Source organism: Moschus berezovskii, chromosome 24, assembly GCF_049115385.1.
Source record: "Moschus berezovskii isolate FMDL1 chromosome 24, NW_MosBer_1.0, whole genome shotgun sequence".
NCBI lineage: Eukaryota > Metazoa > Chordata > Mammalia > Artiodactyla > Moschidae > Moschus > Moschus berezovskii.
In genome coordinates this window covers 57,518,766-57,542,292 of record NC_142483.1, presented here as the reverse complement: position 1 = coordinate 57,542,292, position 23,527 = coordinate 57,518,766, and the positions used below count along the sequence as shown (strand labels likewise).

The 23,527-nt window shown below is 40.4% G+C and overlaps 1 protein-coding gene and 1 non-coding gene across 8 annotated transcripts in view; both read left to right on the top strand.

Annotated features, from left to right (window-relative positions):
- Positions 1–23,527, top strand: part of RBMS3 (RNA binding motif single stranded interacting protein 3) — an 841,063-nt gene that overhangs the window by 389,931 nt on the left and 427,605 nt on the right. The window lies entirely within an intron of this gene.
- TRNAG-CCC (transfer RNA glycine (anticodon CCC)) lies at positions 6,365–6,437 on the top strand. The gene has a single exon. It is a non-coding gene; the product is annotated as a tRNA-Gly (tRNA).

The window sequence follows — 23,527 nt, the reverse complement described above, 5'->3', positions numbered from 1 at the left end:
TCACAACGGCAACAAATATTAGAGCAGCATCTGCTAGAAGAGTGGTGATTCTTTTCAAGCCCAGAGAAAATTAGATAGGGAAAGAATTATGAGAAAACTTTTTCAGATCTTCTTGTAAAGTGTGTGGGAAGGCATGTAAGAAGGAAAATGCACATGTAATTTTTTTTTATTATTATACTTTGAAAAGGATAGGGAGGCGAGAGTATAGAAACAGTTTTTAGAAGAGAAAAAAATCTCCCGCCAAAAATTGTGATGTACTGATTAGGACTGAGGAGTTGTAAATCACTTACAGTCTCAATGACAGCCATGATATTGTCACTTTATGATAGTGAGGACCATGTTGTTCATTTCTTTGGGGCCCCTGCTGGTATAGATGGAGGCATATAGTAAGAGAACTTTATGAAGACCAGATGGGCAATGTGGCAGTGGAGAAAGCAGGGAATGATGAAAGAACCTCTCTGCTGACCTGGGCCAGTTTCTCATCTTATCAGTCTGCAGTGTATTCGTCCTTTCACTGGGCACATTGCTCAAATTAATGTCTGTCAATAGATTGTTAATACAACTCACTTGATTCACTTGAAAACTCCAAAATTTCCATGTTAGAAGATTTGGTAAATCTTCTGGATGATGTTATTAACAAAGCAAAGTTTAATGTTTGATACCACCTTTCACACACCTCTGGATTATGTGTCCAACTTAAGGCCACATTGCTGAATGTAGTGTGTTCTGGTCCAGTGAAGTGTTTTGGCGCTTGAGGCTGTTTATTCTTGCCTTCTCAAGGATCATCTATTGAATATTTTAACTTCCCAAGAAACCGTGGTATATTGAGTTGTATTCACTAAAAGCCCATGAATCCTGGATCTTAGAAAATGAAAGCTGAGCACAGGATAATAAACTTACGTATGCTTGGAACCCTGAGAAAAGTTTTCTGGGAGTTAAATAAGAGTGAATTATGGTGAAGAGAGATTTCACAGTTCAAAAAAACAAATGAAAATGTTGAGTATGCCAATGGCAAGACTAAATTTTATAACTTTTTCACCCACCATGAAATTCTGTTTCCTAAACTGGGCGCTTCAGAAGTTAGATTTGCATGCCATCCTTCTTATTTTTGTTGATATTCCTGTATATGCCCCTTATTAAGAATTCTAGCATATAAAGCGAATGTTTCATGCATTTTGAATTACCTATTTAATGCAATTGGCTATTTCCCAAATACTTCTTCGTATTATTTTTGGAAAAGTTTTTACTTTTGCTACGAATGATATCTCTTTCATATGTCCAAATTCACAGCTTATATCTCACTTTCCACCAAAGCCAGACTCGTGTCACCAGTAAACTTAAGTCATAGTAACAACAGTTTTAGAGGCTTTCACTTGGATAAAGCTCATGTGACATAGGCTGTGGTTCTTTTTTAATTTCGTTTTCTTCTTTTGCCTGTTAATTTATGTCTGGCTGTTTGGGCTCTTTGCTGCTGCAGGCATCCTCTAGTCGTGGCGAGCGGGGCCTCCTCTCCAGCCACAGTGGCTTCTCTTGTTGCAGAGCGTGGGCTCTAGCGCAGGCTCAGAAGGTGGGGCATGTAGGCTTCATTGCCCCGCAGCATGTGGCATCTTACGGGACCAGGGATCAAACCCATGTCCTCTGCATTGGCAGGTTGCTTCTTAACCACTGGACCACCAGGGGAGTCCCACAGGCAGTTGCTTTCTAACCAAGGTGGCCTGCTTACTATATAAATGCTGTTAAAAAGTCAGTTAGCAGAAAAAATTTTAAGTATAATATCTTTGTGTACTAGATTTCCATATCTGCTTATGGAAATGCAAAGTGAGACTAAATTAGAAGTTTTTTTGACAAACTTGTAGGTAAACCTTAGCATTCTTAAAAGGACTTTCATTTAGGGGGAATAATGGTCTTTATTAACTTTCTTCCTAGAGATGTTTGTTAACAGGTCATTCTAGGAGCCAATCCTTGGCTATTTTGAGGTGCTAATCTCTGTAATGTAAAGCCACCAGTTTACCCTTTTTAAAAAGGTCACTGTTTTAGGGAATTGCATTAGGTGGTTTTATTCATAACTGAAATAATGTGATGAACAAATTAGTTCAGTATTACTATTATTTTAAATATTGGTAAAACACAAGTCAATTTGTTAAATGTTTGAATGTATCTATTAAGTCTAAGAAATGTAATAGTGATTGTTGTTAAGTGAAGTGCTCCCTCCAGTGCCTCCCAAACATAGCCCTGGACCCACAGCTGGTATGGCTGCTGGAAGATGCCGGCCCACATGAGAGTCAGGCTAGTGTTGCATCCCTGAAGTCTGGTCCTTATCCTCGTAAGCCCTCTGGGTTCTGTATTCATGTTTTCTTGCTCCAAACGCGTGCTTCTTTATGCTTCTATTGGTGAGAGAGAACATGTTAATTCTATCTCCTTAAATGCAACTGATCTGTCACATAGAATTTTAAACTCTTTCCCACTCCAAAATCATTGAAGAGGCTGGAATGGAAACATAAATCTGTACATACTTGTGTAGTTATAAATGCTGAACTTTAAAAAATTTAAATGTCTCCATTTCAGAAGCATGTGCACAGAGGTGGGAGGGGCAGGTGGCATGAACTGGGATAGCAGCACTGACATTTCTACACTACCGTGTGTAAAACAGACAGCTGGGGGAAGCTGCTGTGTGGCACAGGGAGCTCAGCTCGGTGCTCTGCAATGACCTGGAGGGGTGGAATGGTGGCGCAGAAGGCACAAGAACGAGGGGATGTACGTATGCATACAGCTGATTCACGTCGTTGTACAGCAGAGACTAACACAACACTGTAAAGCAGTTTCGCTCCTATAAAAATAAATAGCGGCACAGTGGTAAAGAATCCGCTTGCCAATGCAGAAGACGCAGGAGACATGGGTTCAATCCCTGGGTTAGGAAGACCCCATGGAGGATAAAATGGCAACCCGTTCCAATATTCTTGCATGGGAAATTCCATGGAAAGAGGAGCCTGGTGGGCTACAGTCCATGGGGTTGCAAAGAGTTGAATATGACTGAGTGTGCATGCACACATGCACACTCATGTGTGCATGCACACGCGTACACACACACACACACACTTAAATAAACAAACTGGGGAAAATTTGAAGAAAAGAAAAAAGGAGAAGGATGTTCACAGATCAATGGGAAAGATAGGGACTCCTGACTGTCTTCAGGCTGCAGATTCATTCTGATGATCTTTGTCGTTACTAAGGGCTTCCCAGTTGGCTCAGTGGTAAAGAATCTACCTGCAACGAAGGAGAACCAGGTTCAATCCCACAGTCACAAAGATCCCCTGGAGGATGAAATGGCAGTCCACTCTAGTGTTTGTGCCTGGGAAATCCCATGGACAGAAGAGCCTGACGGGTAAATTTGTTGGGTCGCAAAGAGTCAGAGGAGACTGAGCATGCACACACATCATTAGTAAAATAATAAACACAGAGGATAGAGGTTGTATCTATAAAAAGTCTACAGTGTTTTGTATTAAACTCTTTAGTAAATTTGACTAGCATTTTATCTCCATTTATTGAGAAGGACAAACTATAACCTATGAGAAAAGTCTCTGGCAACTTACTATCAAGTTCTGGAGTGAAGACAATATTTGTGTTGGCTGAGATTAAGGTTGCCTGGTTCAAGCATTCAACTTTGTTGTGGCAGTAAAAAGTATGCCCTGTGCCATTTTTAAAAGAAAGGAAGAAAATCCCTCAGATAACAGAGGAAAATCCTAATTGTAAAACCACCATGTACCTGTGAAAAATAGAAAATATAGCTTATGGAATTAGTTCCAGTTTTGAAGTTGAGACCCTTAATTTAGCTCTGACTTTATCATAAGTTCAGTTCAGTCGCTCAGTCATGTCCGACTCTTTGCGACCCCATGAACCACATCACGAAAGGCCTCCCTGTCCATCATCAACTCCCGGAGTTCACTCAAACTCATGGCCATAGAGTCGGTGGTGCCATCCAGCCACCTCATTCTCTGTCGTCCCCGTCTCCTCCTACCCCCAATCACTTCCAGCATCAGAGTCTTTTCCAATGAGTCAACTCGTCGCATGAGGTGGCCAAAGTATTGGAGTTTCAGCTTTAGCATAAGTCCTTCCAATGAACACCCAGGATTGATCTCCTTTAGAATGGACTGGTTGGATCTCCTTGCAGTCCAAGGGACTCTCAAGAGTCTTCTCCAGCACCACAGTTCAAAAGCATCAGTTCTTCGGTGATCTGCTTTCTTCACAGTCCAATTCTCACATCCATCCATGACCACAGGAAAAACCATAGCCTTGACTAGACGGACCTTGGTTGGCAAAGTAATGTCTCTGCTTTTTAATATGCTATCTAGGCTGGTCATAACTTTCCTTCCAAGGAGTAAGCATATTTTAATTTCATGGCTGCAATCAGCATCTGCAGTGATTTTGGAGCCCAAAAATAATAAAGTCTGACACTGTTTCCACTGTTTCCCCATCTATTTCCCATGAAGTGACATGACCAGATGCCATGATCTTCGTTTTCTGAATGTTGAGCTTCAAGCCAACCTTTTCACTCTCTCTTTTACTTTCATCAAGAGGCCTTTGAGTTCCTCTTCACTTTCTGCCATAAGGGTGGTGTCATCTGCATATCTGAGGTTATTGATATTTCTCCCGGCAATCTTGATTTTAGCTTGTGCTTCTTCCAGCCCAGCGTTCCTCATGATGTACTCTGCATATAAGTTAAATAAGCAAGGTGACAATATACAACCTTGACGTACTCCTTTTCCTATTTGGAACCAGTCTGTTGTTCCATGTACAGTTCTGACTGTTGCTTCCTGACCTGCATACAGGTTTCTCAAGAGGCAGGTCAGGTGGTCTGGGATTCCCATCTCTTTCAGAATTTTCCACAGTTTATTGTGATCCACACAGTCAAAGGCTTTGGCATAGTCAATGAAGCAGAAATAAATGTTTTTCTGGAACTCTCTTGCTTTCTCCATAATCCAGCGGATGTTGGCAATTTGATCTCTGGTGCCTCTGCCTTTTCTAAAACCTGCTTGAACATCTGGAAGTTCACGATTCACATATTGCTGAAGCCTAGCTTGGAGAATTTTGAGCATGACTTTACTAGCGTGTGAGATGAGTGCAATTGTGCAGTAGTTTGAGCATTCTTTGGCATTGCCTTTCTTTGGGATTGGAATGAAGACTGACCTTTTCCAGTCCTGTGGCCATTGCTGAGTTTACCAAATTTGCTGGCATATTGAGTGCAGCACTTTCACAGCATCATCTTTCAGGATTTGAAATAGCTCAATTGGAATTCCATCACCTCCACTAGCTTTGTTCGTCGTGATGCTCTCTAAGGCCCACTTGACTTCACATTCCAAGTTGTTCCAGGTGTGTGATCACGCCATCGTGATTATCTTCATCGTGAAGATCTTTTTTGTACAGTTCTTCTGTGTATTCTTGCCATCTCTTCTTAATATCTTCTGCTTCTGTAGTGAAATGTAAATACATTTATGGAACACTTGTCTTGTACCAGGCACTGTAGAATACCCTAGAGATAAAAACTAAGTTATGGCTTTCGTGCTCTTTATTACCAGAATGTAGTTCCTTCATTCATAAAGTGAAAGAAACTGATCACCTCTATATTCTTCCACCTCTGATGTCCTATGGAAAAAAATCAATGAATGTATTCATTTATTCTATGAATGTTTATTATGAATTAGGAGTTGTGCTGTAGGTACTGGTGATAAGGTAAACAAGACAGAGGATGGTTTACATCTGAGGAAGAGAAGAAGAACCTAAAAAACATTAACAAATAAAGCGCAATTCCACAGAGTAATAACTGAGTGACATAACGGAAGCGCACAGAATGATATGACAGCGCTTGGGAGAGCTGTGTGCGCTGGTAGAACAGAGCTCAGAAGGCAAAGTGGTACTGTTGAAAGTGTACATGTGCAATCAGTTTCATAATATGAACCTAGGTACAGTTCATACAATAAATGGATCAAGATGTATTGAGAGAAAGCTTTAAATATTGGAACTCAGAAATATTATGCAGCAGAGTAGTTTTCTGTCAGATGAAGTGTGCCATGATATTGACCTGTTAACCTCACTGTCCCACATCGCAGAAACATCCAAAGTGAAAAAATTAGCAAGTGCCTAGGACAGACCCTAAATCTTAAGTAAACAATAAGTACTATCCAAATATAGTTGATTGTAGGGAATCCATGTGTAGTGATGTAAAGCATAGATTATGGAGACAGAACACACTTTCACATTCCAGCTATAGAAGCTTCACATTTACGGTAGAACTTAGGCAAATGACTTCCTTCCCCTGTGTTTCAGTGTCCTCCTGTGTAAAGTGGAGTTAAAAAGCACCCCTCGGACTTCCCTGGTGGTCCAGTGGTTAAGACTCTGCACTCCCAATGCAGAGGCCACGGGTTCAATCCCTGGTCAGGGAACTAGATCCTATGTGCCATGCAGCATACCCAAAATACAAAAAAGTAGACTCTAGTCTATAAAGTTGCTTGGGGATGAATAGGGTAATCTGCTATTTTAGGGAGTTGTTTATTATTAATATCCTAGTTTAATATATTTAATTTTAAGCTGGTCCTAGTATAATAGAATCATTACCCTTAAGTAGGCACTGAATACTAGAGAATGAATGAACATTATACACATCAGTTCTCTTTTTCCCTCCTTCCACAATGACCTTCTCCATTACTGAAAAGTATCAGTTTTTAAAAGGCTATATTCAAAGCAAACGAGTGGAGAAAGCATATGCTGGAGTATGCTGGAGAAAACGATGAAAACCCACTAGAGGAAAAATAACCCAAATGCCCTTCATCATCTTACTGGAAAATGGAATGCCTGCTTGCAGATGCCAATGGTGTGATGGACAGCTGGGTGGGGGAGAGTGGGCTGAGCAACGAGGATGAAGGATGTCACTCCTGGAACTAACGGATGCTTTTATGTGACATGTCTGGTAAAGGAATTGTCTTGAGGGTAGTTACTTTTGAATACCCTGAACATAGAGCCTTGATTGGCCAGATTCCTTGTCTCTTCCTCTTATTGTATTTTAATATTGTTTTAAAATCTTTTTTTGACTACTGCAAAGAGAAGCGAGGTGAGAGAAAGGGATAATATAACAGGCAGAGAACCCCGATGGGCCACCGTCCATTTTTGCTTCTGATGATTTTCTATCTCTTATTTCATTTAGAAACTTAAGAATTTTTCAAAAATGTTATGGGGATATGGGTGATTTACATTGTTATGTAACTTCCTGTTGTACAGCAAAGTAAATCAGTTATGTACATACAGATATCCATTCTTTTCCAGATTCTTTTCCCTTATAGATTATCACAGAATAATTGACTATAGTTCCCTGTGCTATACAGTTGGATCTTGTTGTTTATCTCTTTTGTATGCGGAGGTGTGTATATGTCAACCCCAAACTCCCAATTTATCCTTCTTTTACCTGCCAGTAACAAAGAGTCGCACACAACTGAGTGACTGAACTGAAAACTGAACCATTAATTTGTTTTCTACATCCGTGACTATTTCTATTTTGTAGATAAGTTCATTTGAAAAACAAAAGGAGCATAAATATGAACATAAATAAATATGAACATACTATTTTGATTCCCTCAAAAGACTCAGTGTACGATGATTATCTTCTGACAGAAAAGAATGTATTTCCTGCTTCCGTCAGAATTACAAATTGTGTAAATTTTTCAGCACTGAACAAAGACTGTGGTACTGCTAAACACAGGCTTTTTTATTTTCCCAAAAATTTTTGTGATATTTCTGTAACAGACCCCATGGAACCAACTTAAAACAAGTGTAAGCAAAACCTTTGATCCTTGGGGAAGACAATTTGATGCAAGACATGTTTTCTTGATGACGCCTCCATATACCCAACCCTTCATCAACTTTGACAGCTTTCTGTGATCTATGGCCAATAATCTCTGCTTTATCTACAAAGTACACACTTTTCCCAAGCTGCAAATGTGCTCCCAGGTGTTAAGAAGGTCACCAAAGCAGTTCATTTGCTGAGTTACATGAAGATATAGTCCTGTGCCCCACCCAAGTCATTGGTAAAGAATTGTTTCCAAATAGTGACTGAATTACAGATTTCAGTGATGAAGAGAAAGCCCTTAAAAACATAATAGTGTGTGTGTGTTGAAAGCCTGTGTATATCTGTGCTTAGCTGCATGAAGATTTGGTTGTAAAGAGGAAAGGATAACTTAGGCTGCTTTCCTGATCTGGAAACTAAATGGAATACCTTGGTGTGTGCAGAGTAATCCAGACCGAGCAGCCCTGCCATCAGCTAGCTGTTTGGTCTTAGATAAATCAGTGGAAACTCTGCGTTTCAGGGTCATTGGAAAAATGAAAAACCTACTACTTAGCTTACTTCCATCTTGAAAATTTGTCTGTAGTTCCAAGAAGAAAGAATGTGAGGGTAAAAATCACAGGAGACTCCATAAAAGTCAGGAACTTCTGCTTGAACGTAAAAGCCTTTAGATTTTGACGAAATGTGGTCATGCTCTCACAAGCCTAGACATCAATATAGGTCCCCCCCACTTTTTGAAAATTCTCTTTATGCCATTTCACTTTTATGAAAGGACTATGTCAATACTTATTTTGGGTAACCAAGATAAATCCAAAGATGATGTTTGCTTTTCTGAAAAAGCGAAAATACCCTTCAGTGTTTGTTTGCAGGGAGTCTTTACCAAGGCAGCACCCCCACACCTTCTCCCAGCAGTGAGAATGGCCCCACTAAGCTCCTACTTCAGTTCTGCCTTCAGCATCTCAGCATCAAATTGCCAGAGCTTTGAACTGTATCTCTGAGCATCTGTGAGTTATCTCAATTTATAATGTGCATCAATATCAAGGTCTTCCTAAGGTAATCATTTCTTCGTTTTATGTCATTTGGGCTTATGAAAGGTTTCATGGGAATGCTCCGCCTTGAGATAATAGGGGAAACAAGTATTAGTCCATGGGACATACAATTTGAAGTGTGAGTCTTGCAGATGACCTACATCTAAACCATTAGACAATAAGTATTTACCTAAAGTAATGGTCAGGCAGATTTACTGTTAGTTACGAATGGTGTTTTGACCATTCTTGTCTGGCAATCCCTGAGCTATAAGATGTTAATATACCAACATTGTAATAGTAATACCACTATGAGGAGTGAAAAACACAAAGCACCTGTACTATCAGTAGACCTGGATGTAAATGCCAGTGTTTAATCAACGCCATCAGGAGGGGCACAGTGACTCAAGCAAGGGTATGATGTTGAGATGAGGGGCACAGACCCCGGAGCCAGAGCATCTGGCTTGAGCAGCTTCACCACTGCCTGAGCCGGGGGATGCTCCTTATCTATCTCTGAATATCTTTATGTGTAAACTGGGAACACTAATAGGATTTAATGTTAATACAGTCGAAGTGACCAGAACAGTCCCTAACACACAGGAAAGAGTTGGCTACCCCGTTGCTATTCTAGAGAATAAAAAAGCCTGGGTTGCCACCCTGGTTCTGCCACTTCTTTTGTTTGAATCTCAGCCTTTTTATCTGAAAAAAAAAATGATAATAAGATATTTACCTCCCTCATCATGAAAGATTGAGTGGGATGCTGCCTCCTCCAGGAAGCCTTCCTGAGCATCTGTTATTGTCTCTTCAATTGTGCTCACGTATGTCCACCTTGAGCCATGTTTACCTGTGTGCTTTTTCATGTCCCTGTGTGGACTGTAAGTTTACTTTGACCAGGAATTTTTCTTTCTCACCGTTGGTTTAGGTACTCGATGCATACTTGTTGAAAGAATTTGGGATGGAGGGAAGGAAAGAAGGAAAAGAGGGAGGGGGAGGAAGGGCAGATGACAGGTAGATAATCTGGCCATGCCAGTTCTTAAGAGTCCTGGAGGAGTCAGTTAGTCTGAGTCTGTTTTTTCATCTGGAAAATGGGATGCTGGTCCTGGCATTGTCCAGCATCCACGGCATGCCTTGCCAGGCCCACACTGTGGCAGAGAGGCAAGGGGTAACTACATTCCTGAGGAGTTAGTGTGCAGAGCTCTCCATATACTCCCAGAGAGAAACCCAACTTCTGCAAAATCCTGACTCATTCTTGTTACATGAGCCTCCATCCTCTGATAGCAGACACTTTCCATCCCTGGATAAAACAGAACAGAACCTGGAAGTAGCCCTGGATTCAGAGGGATGTTCAAGGAATAACACATATTTTGTCTTCCAAAGAAGACATAAAGATGGCTAACAAACACATGAAAAAATGCTCAACATCCCTCATAATCAGAGAGATGCAAATCAAAACCACAATGAGATACCATTTCACACCAGTCAGAATGGCTGCTATCCAAAAGTCTACATGCAATAAATGCTGGAGAGGATGTGGAGAGAAAGGAACCCTCTTACACTGTTGGTGGGAATACAAACTAGTACAGCCACTATGGAGAACAGTGTGGAGATTCCTCAAAAAATTGGAAATAGAGCTGCCATATGATCCAGCAATCGCACTCCTGGGCATACACACCGAGGAAACCAGAATTGAAAGAGACACGTGTACTCCAATGTTCATTGCAGCACTGTTTATAATAGCCAGGACATGAAAGCAACCTAGATGTCCATCTGCAGACGAATGGATAAGAAAGCTTTGGTACATATACACAATGGAGTATTATTCAGCCATTAAAAAGAATACATTTGAATCAGTTCTAATGAGGTGGATGAAACTGGAGCCTATTATACAGAGTGAAGTAAGCCAGAAAGAAAAACACCAATACACTATACTAACACATATATATGGAATTTAGAAAGATGCAAATGATAACCCTGTATACGAGACAGCAAAAGAGACACAGATGTATAGAACAGTCTTTGGGACTCTATGGGAGAGGGTGAGGGTGGGATGATTTGGGAGAATGGCATTGAAACACGTATGTTGTCATATGTGAAACGAATCACTAGTTCAGGGTCAATGCATGTTATAGGATGCTCGGGGCTGGCATGCGGGGATGACCCAGAGGGAGGATAAAGGGAGGAGGGAGGTGGGAGGGGGGTTCAGGAGGGGGAACTTATGTAAACCCAGGGCAAATTCATATCAATGTATGGCAAAACCAACCAATATAATACTGTAAAATAATTTGCCTCCAATAAAAAATAAATTAATTACCTAAAAAAAAACAAAAAACAAAACAAAAAAAAATAAAAGGGAGTTCAGAGAGTATCCAAAAAAAAAAAAAAAACCACATATTTTGTGAGGGAACTCAGCATAGCTCAATTGTAGTTGTTTCATTAATGCTCACCAGCCAAATGAAATGCACGGGCTGCCTCAGCTGTTCCATGAGTCCATATTTTTTATCAAAACAACAATTTTTAAAAATGGGCTGAGGTCCACAGTTGATATCAATGCAACTGGAACATTTCTCCCCGGAGAAAGGGAGGGATTGAGGCCTTCCTTGCACAGGACTCAGGCTGGTGTCTCCTTGCCTTTCAGATGTGACCTCAGTGGGGATGAATTAGGGAGGGGCCTGTGGTCTCTCTAGGGAGCTGATACTTCTACATCCCAACCATCAGAGGTTACCGAGAACTTAAACAAATGCACTAGCATCTTCCCCTAAATCCCCTGGATTTAAGAATTTAAAGGGTCTGATTCAGGTATTTCATCTACTTTAATAGAGATCATTATTTCATATACCACAAGAAAACACATTATCTTTTCAGCTGACAACACAATCTTATAGATCATTTTCATATAACTCTTTAGACTTATTTAAGTAGAGAGTTTAAAAAATTATTCTTCTGCACCCATAAAAAAGAAAATACGATAAACTACTTAAGTTCTAAACAGTTGTTCACAGTTCGATCTAATTCCGATTAATTTTATGGCTAAGAATTGTCATATCCCATGTCTTTCCCCACAAAGCATGCCCTTGTATGCCATCAAGAGCATTGGTGGCATAGCATTGCTTAGAAGGATGCTCCACTGATGTCTGAGGTTTTCCTCTGAATCACCATTCCCAGGCCTTTTGAAGTTCACATGTGGGCAAATATGGTTGCATCCTGATTATATATGGCTGACAGCTACTTTAAGAAGGATCCTAATTTTAGAGTCATTAAAATATGAAATAAAAATTTGCATTTTAGAACTGATGAAATAAGGAATTCACACCTTAATGATGAGAACTGTCTTTTTCTGAAGACTTGACAGAATTCAGAGTGCAAAGTATGTAGATTTTATAGCCCAGCAGAGTGGGGTTCATATTCCTCTATCTACTGGCTGTTTTAATGAGGGCAAATTCTATAACTCCTCCAAGTCTGTCTCCTCATCTGTAAAACTTGTCTGAAAGAATTATTGGGAATAATAAATATAAACAGGCCTCCTTGCCCTGAGTAGTTATACAAAAATATATTCTTTCTGTGAAAAAAGATCTCAGTTTGAACTGGTCTTGTCACCTCAGTTCAGTTCAGTCGCTCAGTCGTGTCCGACTCTCCGTGACCCCATGAATCACAGCACGCCAGGCCTCCCTATCCATCACCAACTCCCTGAGTTCACTCAAACTCATGTCCACAGAGTCGGTGATACCATCCAGCCATCTCATTCTCGGTCGTCCCCTTCTTCGGTCGTCCCCTTCTTCTCCCGCCCCCAACCTTTCTCAGCATCAGAGTCTTTTCCAGTGAGTCAACTCGTCGCATGAGGTGGCCAAAGTATTGCAGTTTCAGCTTTAGCATCAGTCCTTCCAGTGAACACCCAGGATCGATCTCCCTCAGAATGGACTGGTTGGATCTCCTTGCGGTACAAGGGACTCTCAAGAGTCTTCTCCAACACCACAGTTCAAAAGCATCAATTCTTTGGCGATCAGCTTTCTTCACAGTCCAACTCTCACATCCATACATGACCACGGGAAAGACCATAGCCTTGACTAGATGGACCTTTGTTGGCAAAGTAATGTCTCTGCTTGTCACCTCACTTGAACCTTTTATATTTGATATTTACAGATGGAGATTATTAAAATTGGTTAAGTTGTTGTGTCTTAATAATGAACTGATTACTTTTAGAAGATGAAGTTTATATTCAAATATCCTGGTTTGTAAAATATTTCACCTAACAGAGAGCCCATCTATGGTTGTGTCGTCTGTCAATTTTTAAAATTCCTCCTATCAAGAATTTGACTTTTGGCTGAGGTCACATGTTGCATCATCAGTAGATAAAATACTTGATTATATTCTTTCTCCTCTACCCATTTTCAGTCCAACTTTTTAAACAGAGACATGGCTAAATCAGAAACATGGCTTAAAATCCAGTTGACTTGCTAAGGCTATTTCTATTTGACACTAATGTGTATCTCCTAGTACAATGCTAATAAAACTTGTACCTCCAGAAATAGGCTTGAAAGTTCAAATCAAGGAATGAGCATTCTTATTCCTGGTGACAATTGTGTATTAAATTCATAGTAGTTTGCAGAATAGCATGCTTCTTATTTTATGAAACAGAAAAGGATAGGAAGGCAGAAACTAAAAGCAGTACATGGCTACTCCCTGAAGGTAACTAAAGCATGGGAGCAGCTGGCTAACCTTGGTGCTTTATTTTTCTTCCTGATTTCTAATGCTTCTTCATCTTGCCGACTCTTAAAGAATCTAGAAAAAGCATCTCATTTTTTATGGAGCTAGATACAGATTCTAGTTTCCTTCACAAAGTGTAAAGTAAGACTTTCATTGAACAACATCTTCTTTTTGTCTTCTGTCTCCTGGGATAGACAAGCTGGTGAATGTCCTTATGTTAACTAATAGCTACAGTTCAAGTTGGGAGAATTTTGAAGAAACAGATTATTGATTCATGTGCATTTCATTATGCTATCAATTTTCATCATCCCTAGAATGGCAATGAGCAATCTAGAAGCAAAGGTTGGATATAAATTCACTATCAGCTTCACCCAATACCTAGTACAGGACTGCCATGTGGCAGGCATTCAGTAATTCTTATTGCATAGCAAGAGAATTAGTAACAGCAGGATGGGAAAGGGAAGAGAGAGGAAATTAGCTATTCAGAGAATATGCTTGAATTCTTTCTGAATATCACCAGTAGGACAAAGCAGCTGAGTTAGTCATATGCACATCACCTGAATGTATGATAGGAAATGATTCTTGAGCTCCACTCCAGGCCCACTGAATCTGAATCCTCAAGAGCACGGATCGGAAAACTGTAATTTATAAAAAATAGTGTGGCAAGCCACTCCAGTACTCTTGCCTAGAAAATCCCATGAATGGAGGAGCCTGGTAGGCTGCAGTCCATGGGGTCGCTAAGGGTCGGACACGACTGAGCGACTTCACTTTCACTTTTCACTTTCACACATTGGAGAAGGAAATGGCAACCCACTCCAGTGTTCTTGCCTGGAGAGTCCCAGGGACGGGGGAGCCTGGTGGGCTTCCGTCTATGGGGTCACACAGAGTCGGACACAACTGAAGTGACTTAGCAGCAGCCGTGTAATTAAAATATAATTTATAATTATCACTCTTGGTGATTCTTATGCTTGAGTACTTTTTTTAAAATTCCGCAAGACAATATTTTTTTTAATCGCTTAAGTTGATAAAATATGTTTGGATTCACTTCTGACAAATATGGAAACATGGTGCTTGGCAGCAAAATGAGAGGAAGTTTCATTGTTTTAAATTTGGTTCTGAAACCATCATTCTGTTCTTCTTCCTGAGCTGTCTATTCCCTCTCATTGGGCAGCAGAAAAACATTCAATTTTATTCTTATCTGAGGACCTATTATCCTCCAGTGCTCAGGAACTTGAGTATTTTTTAAAGGAGTTAAGTTGATATTGACTCAGAGAAGAAGTGATCCAGAAAATCATTATCTTTTCTATATATGAATTATACCTATTCCTGTAAAGAGAATAAATAATTATTTTAAAATAATATATGATAACATAAAAATGAGAATATTGAAAAACAATGAGCACATTCCTTAAGGCTCTACTTGATAACAGCTTTTCATTGCAGTGACTAAGGCAGGCAGAGTCACCTTGCCAAACTCTGTTTGTGTACATTTCTGATTTCAAACACATATAACTTTGGTACCACCATTTCATCTCTGTTAGGGTCTGTATCAGATGAAGCATTCTAAATACTATTGTAAAAAGCACTATAAACGCTGAGTGATCTGATTGCTTGATTATAGAGGAAATAAGAGGTGCAAATTCCCATGTAACGTTTGCATAAATAGAAGTAGAAGTTTTAGATGATTACTTTCTCTCAGTAAGGCATGGTGATCCTCCATAGATCAAATAGCAGCATCCCACTAGAACAGAAGTTGATCAGAGCCAAAATAATCACACATATCCTGTATCACACGTGGCTTATCAATTCATGTATAATGAGATTTTTGGCAGTGAATAGCCCTGTCTGAGCGTGTTTCTTCTAGTCCCTGTAAATTACTATTTGTCTATCTGAAAACCTATTTTGTTCTGTTTGCTGAGCACCTTTCACTTGCTAATGATCTTTGCAAAATAAACAGTAGAGAAGAGGCAAGGTTAGCTTTTCAAAGCTTCTTTATACTGGGGGAATGAAAAGCAAGAAGCGACCATCAACAACATTCTCACTAATATCCCTCTGCCCCCCACAGACACCAGAAAAACGTGTCAGCCCCAGGGAAGAGCAACAGATACAGACACAGCCATGTGCACAGCACCCAGAAGAGCAAGCAAGTAGGAAGGGAAGTCTGTTCACAATACCTCCTTGGGAAAGATTAGCCCTTAGATAAGGTGCTTTCCTGCTCCTGTTCCGCTTGGTGTCCCCTTGCTATGGAGCTGCTTCAGTTCAGACCCTGGACATGTGCTGTGATAAGGTTTTCCCCAGTATCATTCCAGGAGAGTGAAATTCCACACCAGCAAAGTTTTGCATGAATGTAGGCACTGCGCTCCAAAGACTTAGCAAGTCTCCCAAGACTGTTGATCAATTAACAGTATGAGAATTCACTCAATATGAGAAATCAAAATTTTGATTTTTCATGAAATTACCTTTGTTCTGCATTATTTCTTGTTTTCTTGCTAATAAACTTCCTTAACAATCTTGGTGGGAGAAGAGACTAAGAAAAATAGAAAAAGGTCTTAATGTTTGCAACTGAATATGCTCATAGTTATTTAAAACTTGTTGGTTTATGATGACAAGTTTTCTTTTCTAATTGACATAATACAAGTCTTTGAATTCTCTTTCATTTTGAGACTGAGAGCTGCTAGGCACTTGGGCACCTGAGTACCTTGGGGTTTGAGAATTCTTCCTTTGTGGAGTGTGGCTAGGATTTTTTATGATAATTATTAAAAGGATTCTGTCATGCCTTTGAAAATGCTCAGTGTTGTAAATAGTATGTTCCGTTCCAAAAGCCAGGGGACATGACTAAGTGGATCTTTGCTCGTTTTAAAGACACTGGATGATAATTTCTCTAAAATGAGATTAATGGATGTGTAAAACTTAATACTTGCCTGGTGGCTCAGTGGTAAAGAACCCGCCTGTCAATGCAGGAGACACAGGTTCAATCCCTGGGTCAGAAAAGTTCCCTGGAAGAGGAAATGGCAACACACTTCAGTATTCCTGCCTGGGAAACCTCATGGACAGAGGAATCAGGTGGGCTACAGTCCGTGGGGTCAGAGTTGGATATGACTTCACAACTAAACAGCAACAACAAAACTTAATATGCAAGGAATGTATCTTTATGTACATTCTTCCCAGCATTGAATTTAGGAGGTTTTCTTTGGACGATATGAGAGCAAACCTGTGGATTTTCCTCTTCTGCTGATTTCTCAACACCTTATGTAGTTTCTGAGGCTTAGGAAAGCTTCAGATGCTAATCTGAGGTGGCTCAGATGCTAATCTGCCTGCAATGCAAGAGACCCCGCTTTGATCCTTGGGTTGGGAAGATCCCCTGGAGAGGCAAATGACAACCCACTCCAGTATTTTTGCCTGGAGAATCCCATGGACAGAGGAGCCTGGCAGGCTTCCGTCCTTGTGGTCACAAAGAGTCGGACACAACCGAATAACTAACACTTTCACTTTATGTAGTTTCTAATGACAATATATATTTTCTTATGAATAACTGGCACAACTGTTTTAATTTTTATTCCAGTGAGATTTCAGTTCAGTTCAGTTCAGTCGCTCAGTCGTGTCCGACTCTCCGCGACCCCATGAATCACAGCACGCCAGGCCTCCCTGTCCATCACCAACTCCCGGAGTACACTCAAACTCATGTCCACAGAGTCGGTGATGCCATCCAGCCATCTCATTCTCCGTCGTCCCCTTCTCCTCCCGCCCCCAACCTTTCCCAGCATCAGAGTCTTTTCCAGTGAGTCAACTCGTCGCATGAGGTGGCCAAAGTATTGCAGTTTCAGCTTTAGCATCAGTCCCTCCAATGAACATCCAGGACTGATCTCCTTTAGAATGGACTGGTTGGATCTCCTTGCAGTATAAGGGACTCTCAAGAGTCTTCTCCAACACCACAGTTCAAAAGCATCGATTCTTCGGCGATCAACCTGCTTCACAGTCCAACTCTCACATCCATACATGACCACGGGAAAAACCATTGCCTTGACTAGACGGACCTTGGGTGGCAAAGTAATGTCTCTGATTTTTAATATACTATCAAGGTTGGTCATAACTTTCCTTCCAAGGAGCAAGCGTCTTTTAATTTCATGGCTGCAATCAGCATCTGCAGTGATTTTGGAGCCCAAAAAAACAAAGTCTGACACTGTTTCCACTGTTTTTCCATCTATTTCCCAGGAAGTGATGGGACCAGATGCCATGATCTTTGTTTTCTGAATGTTGAGCTTCAAACCAACCTTTTCACTCTCCTCTTTCACTTTCATCAAGAGTGAGATTTACTGTGTGCTAAAAGCAATTTTATAAGCATCTCCATGCAAATCCTACACTATATCTCTAGAAATCATAATTGACATTGCAGGGAAATAATTGAGGACATTACAGGTTTTCACTATACTCATTTTGCTAAAGCATGATCTCTGCTTCTGCTTTTTCTTTACAATTCATAGTATGCACTTATCCATAGCTCTTGCTCAGTCCACTTGGGCTGCTATAACAGAAACCACAGAGTTGGTGGCTGATAAAAAATATAAATTAATTTCTCACAGTTCTGGAGCCTAGGAGTTCCAAGATCAAGGCAGCAGCACATTCTCACTCTGATGGGTGCTCTAGCCTGGTTCACAGACTGTGTAGAAGAGGCTAGGGAGCCCCCAGGGATCTCTTTCATAAGGGCAGTAATCCTATTCAGGAGGCCACCACCCTCTTGACCAAAGCACTTTCCAAAATGCCAACCAGCCCACACACACTGTCCCCCCAGAAATGTCATATAGGGTATTAGCATTTCAACACATGAATTTGAGAGGGGGGAGTCACAGACACTGAAAAAATAGCTACATTTGCCTCCATGTATCAAATCACCAAAAAGTGAGTTTTCTCTGTGGCTGTCTAAAAATTTGAATATTTAAGAATGAAGAAATAAAAGTCAGTTTTCTCCTTGAAATTTGTAGTTAGATTTATACCTTATACCTTAACCTACAGAAAACCTTCTCAAGGGTGTTATGTATACCATGGGAATAATGCAGCTGGACAGTAGGAGGAAAATAAATAGAGTAGGCAGACGGTGTTATATTTTCATATCTCCTCTAGGTAATAATGGTAGAGTTTGGATGTTAGGATTATGGCATACCAAATTATTTTTACATAATATCATATTGCTGTTTCCTTTCCAGTGTCTTGTATTTTGAAATCCAGAAACAAAATTAGTGCTAATACAAATTTACTACCATGTTGGGCATCTGGATAGCATTTTGCTATTTTTGCTCAGCCTTACAAACCACCAAAGGAGATATATATATATATATATATATATATATATAGTTTCCAAGTTGTTTTTTTCTTAAGCAGTTGCCGGATTGGTCAATGGCAAAAACTTGATTCTGACTTGAAAATTACAGTGAACCATAGACCTACTCAGAGAGCAAGACAAGGAAGAATTCTTTCTCTTTTTGAGTTCCCTGGAGAAGAAGGAGGAAGATGAACCCACAGATGAATATGCCAGGTCTCCACTATGTTGCTGTAATCAGATGAAAAATCCAGCTTATACTTTTGGCTGATTTCCTGGCTGGTTCTGATTCTCAATCCACATTTGATCGCTGAATATTAACACCTCTCAGTGGCCTAAGACTGCATTTCAATCATCCCATGCATTAATCTTCATTTTCCTGCAGCAGCATTGGCAAAATGGAGACAACTATCTCATAAGGAAGTTTCATAGCAATGTTTTAGTATCTTGTTGTTCATTTGCTGTCATGTCTGTTTTAGTACCTACGGTATTATTTCTTCTGACAAAGGAAGATGTTTATATTGCCAGAATAATTACAATTAAATGGTCTCACAGGTATTTACTAATCACTGCTTCCCTGGTGGCTCCGATGGTAAAGAATATGCCTGTGATGCAAGAGACCTGGGTTTAATCCCTGGGTCAGGAAGATTCCCCTGGAGAAGGGAATGGCAACCGACTCCAGTACTCTTGCCTGGAGAATCCCATGGACAGAGGAGCCTGGCAGGCTACAGTTCATGGGGTAGCAAACAGTTGGACATGATGGCCAAGTATGCTACTATTGCTACTAACAGTGTTTAGCACTGTCCTAGCCATTGTTGGGGTACAAAAGAAGGAAAGAGATATGTTCTTTCTTTGATGCTGCCCTTTTTGAGGTGACTTATTACTACTTGGCATTTGGGTCTATAGCATTTTGACCTATTAATGAATTCTTTTAATATGCAAAAGCATATTATGTGTAATTGCCTGTGTTAATGCAGACACTTTTATCATCTAAAAGAGAGATCATGGGTTAACTTCATCAACCAAATTTCCCTTCTCCTCCTTCTATTTAGCAACCTAGCAGGCACTGCTGGTACTCTTGCTAGACCTATTCTCTTGTCTGCATACCTCTGTTGTTACTGTTTTTGTTCAGTTTCTAAGTCGGGTCTCACTTTTCTACCCCATGGACTGCAGCACACCAGGCTTTCCTGTCCTTCATCTCCCAGAGTTTGCTCAATCTCATGTCCATTGAGTCAGTGATGTCATCAAACCTTCTCATCCTTTGTTACCCCCTTCTCCCGCTCCCCTCAGTCTTTCCTTGTATCAGGGTCTTTCCTAATGAGTCAGCTCTTTGCGTCAGGTGGCCAAAGTATTGGAGCTTCAGCATCAGTCCTTCCAATGAATATTCAGGGTTGATTTCCTTTGGAGTTGACTGGTTTGATCTCCTTTCTGTCTAAGGGACTCTCAAGAGTCTTCTCCAGCACCGCAGTTTGAAAACATCAATTATTTGATGTGTGGCCTTCTTTATAGTCCAACTCTCACATCCATACATGACTACTAGAAAAACCATAGTCTTAACTATATGGACCTTTGTCAGCAAAGTAATGTCTCTGCTTTTTAATATGCTGTCTAGTTTTGCCAAAGCTTTTCTTCTGAGGAGCAAGTGTCTTTTAATGGCTGCAGTCGACATCCACCATGATTTTGGATTCCAAGAAAATAAAGTCTGTCACCGTTTCCACTTTTTCCCCATCTATTTGCCATGAAGTGATGAGACCAGATACCATCATCTTAGTTTTTTGAATGTTGAGTTTTCAGCCAACTTTTTCACACTCTTCTTTCACCCTCATCAAGAGGCTGTTTAGTTCCTACTCAGTTTCTGCCATTAGGGTGGTGTTATCCGCATATCTGAGGTGGTTAATATTTCTCCCGGCAATCTTGATTCCAGCTTGTGATTCATTCAGCGCAGCCTTTCGCATGATGTGCTCTGCATATAAGTTAGACAGAAGACAGTACACAGCCTTGACGTACTCTCCTCCCAATTTGGAACCAGTCTGTTGATCCATGTCTGGTTCTGACTGTTGCTTCTTGACCTGAATACAGGTTTTTCAGGAGACAAGGAAGATGATCTGGTATTCTCATCTCTTTAAGACTTTTCCTCTGAGGTCAGTGACCAACAGATAAGTAAAGACTCACCCCTACTTTGGGACGGTTTTCAGACGTGGGTTCTGTACGTGTCACAGAGCTCCTCACTTTCCCACAGTGGTCACAGTGGTCACTCCCTTGATGAAGTACTTTCCTGTGTGGGGCTGCACTGGATCCTCATTGCACACACAGCCCTCTCCACTTGGGCGTAGTTGCTGCACGGCATGTGGGATTTTAATTCCCTCAGCTGTGATCAAACCTGTCTCCCCTACATTGGAAAATGGATTCTTAACCTCTGGGCCACCAGGGAAGTCCCTTGATCATGTACTTTTTATTGACTTCTTTTCCTTGTCTGATTTATATCCCCTACCTCCACTGGGCATTTCCTGGTATCACCTCCCAATTCATATACTTGTACTCACATTTTTGTCTCAGACTCTGTAACTGGGGGAATCCTAACCAAAATAATAGCCTTTTCTAATACAATATGTTCAGATGAGAGTCATTCCAAGACTTCATCATTTCCTTCCCCGTGTTCCATATTCAGGACATCACTAACATTTTCACAGCAAGCTCACCTTGCCATGGGACACCAGTTCTGGTAGTCTTCTACATATGCTTGGATCACTGCAGCACTATTCTTTTTTTGTTGTTTTGTTTTTGTTTTTTCTTTTTTTTTTTTTTTTTGCAGTTAATTTTTTTTTTTTTACTTTACAATAATGTATTGGTTTTGCCATACTTTGACATGAATCCGCCCTGGGTGTACTTGTGTTCCCCATCAATATTCTAACCAGATTTTACATCTTTCAGATAATCTTGTAAACCACTGCCAGACAAGTTTTACTAATTATCTATTGGTTGCTTTGTCCCAGCATCTGAGAATCTTACCGGTTCCTATAGACACTACTGTAGCAGTGACTACAATATCTATGTGCCACTGATGCCCAGTAGTTATATTTCTCCGTGAAACCTTTGTCTCAAATGCCAGTCTTTTAGGTACCCTGCCTACTTCACCGACATTTCAAATTTGCAATGTCAGAGCTGAGTCCCTGGTCTCCCCACCACAAACCTGCTCGTCTGCAGTCTTTCCCATTTCAGTGATGGCAGCTCAATTCTTCTCATTTTTTAGATCCAAAACTTAGGAGATACCCTTGATTTATCATTGCCCCCTTCCTCATGTTTCACTTTTAATCTTCTCTTTCTTCTCAGAGCAGAAGACAAAGTTCCTTTAAAACTCTTGGGTCAGATCATATCCCCCAATTGCAAAAAGCCAATCAAGGAATTCCCCTCTCACTCAGGGTACAAGGCAGACTCATTACAGGGATATCAGGGCTGATGTGAGGACTTGCTTTATCACCCTGACCCTCATCTTTACTACTGTCCCCACTTCTCACATCACCACTGTCATATGAGTTAGTCAGTCGTCTCATTCACTCAACAGATGTTTCTAAGCATTTGGTCTGTGTCTGCCGTATTCTAAGTGTTGGGAGCAAATGTTGAACAAGAAATGTATGGTTCCTCTCCTCTTAAAGGTTAGGTTTTATTAGCTTTTACAGTGTAGTAACTGTACAGTTACTACAGAGATGGCTGGATGGCATCACCGACTCTGTGGACATGAGTTTGAGTGAACTCCGGGAGTTGGTGATGGACAGGGAGGCCTCGTGTGCTGTAATTCATGGGGTCGCAGAAAGTCGGACACGATTGAGCAACTGAACTGAACTGAACTGTACAGTGTAATCCTAATTAATTATATACCTCATTTGCTTCAGGCTTGGCAAAAAAAAAAAAAAAGCAAAATCATTCCCATAGCTAGAAAGAACAACTCTTGGAAAAATTCATAACCTTTTGGCTTACTCTTCATTGGCTAAGCACTGTCACTCTAGCAGTAAAGGATGCTGGAAATGCAAGTGTTTAGAAAGGTATGTTGCTGCCATGAAGAAAATCTAATTTTCTTTGTTTTGTTTTCAGTTAAAGTAGAAAGGAAGAGAAAAATAAAAAGAAATGGAGAATGTCTACCGTGTAGATAACTAGCAATTTCTAACACAGCTGGTGTAGACTTTCCTGTGGTTTATAACAGGTCTGGGTCCTGCCTATTTCTGAACATTTTAATCAGAAATGCGTAACTACACTCACTTGTTTTTATACTAGAATAGGGCTATTTATTACCATCGGCTCAGGAAATGACCCAATCTGGCCTTGTAAGACAGAATTAATTTGCAGTGACTCCAACGGAAAGTTGGCTGCCTTTTAACTTAATAACTTGAAAACTGTCAGTATCCTTTGAAGTTAATGATAGTTGTAAAGTGCAAATAAAAATTTTCCTAAAGGAAATCAAACTCACTAAGACTCATACATGAATGCCCTGTCACTAGCACCACTAGTGTGTGTGAAGGGGGAGTGAGGTGTGAGGGACAGCACCACGTTTAGAATTTTGGTGTTTTTGGTCTGATTTTGTTTTGGTTTTTGAATTATAGAATGCCTAACAAGTTTTAACCTTGGAAATAAAATCTAAAGCATTTAATGGGTTTCTTCTGGTTG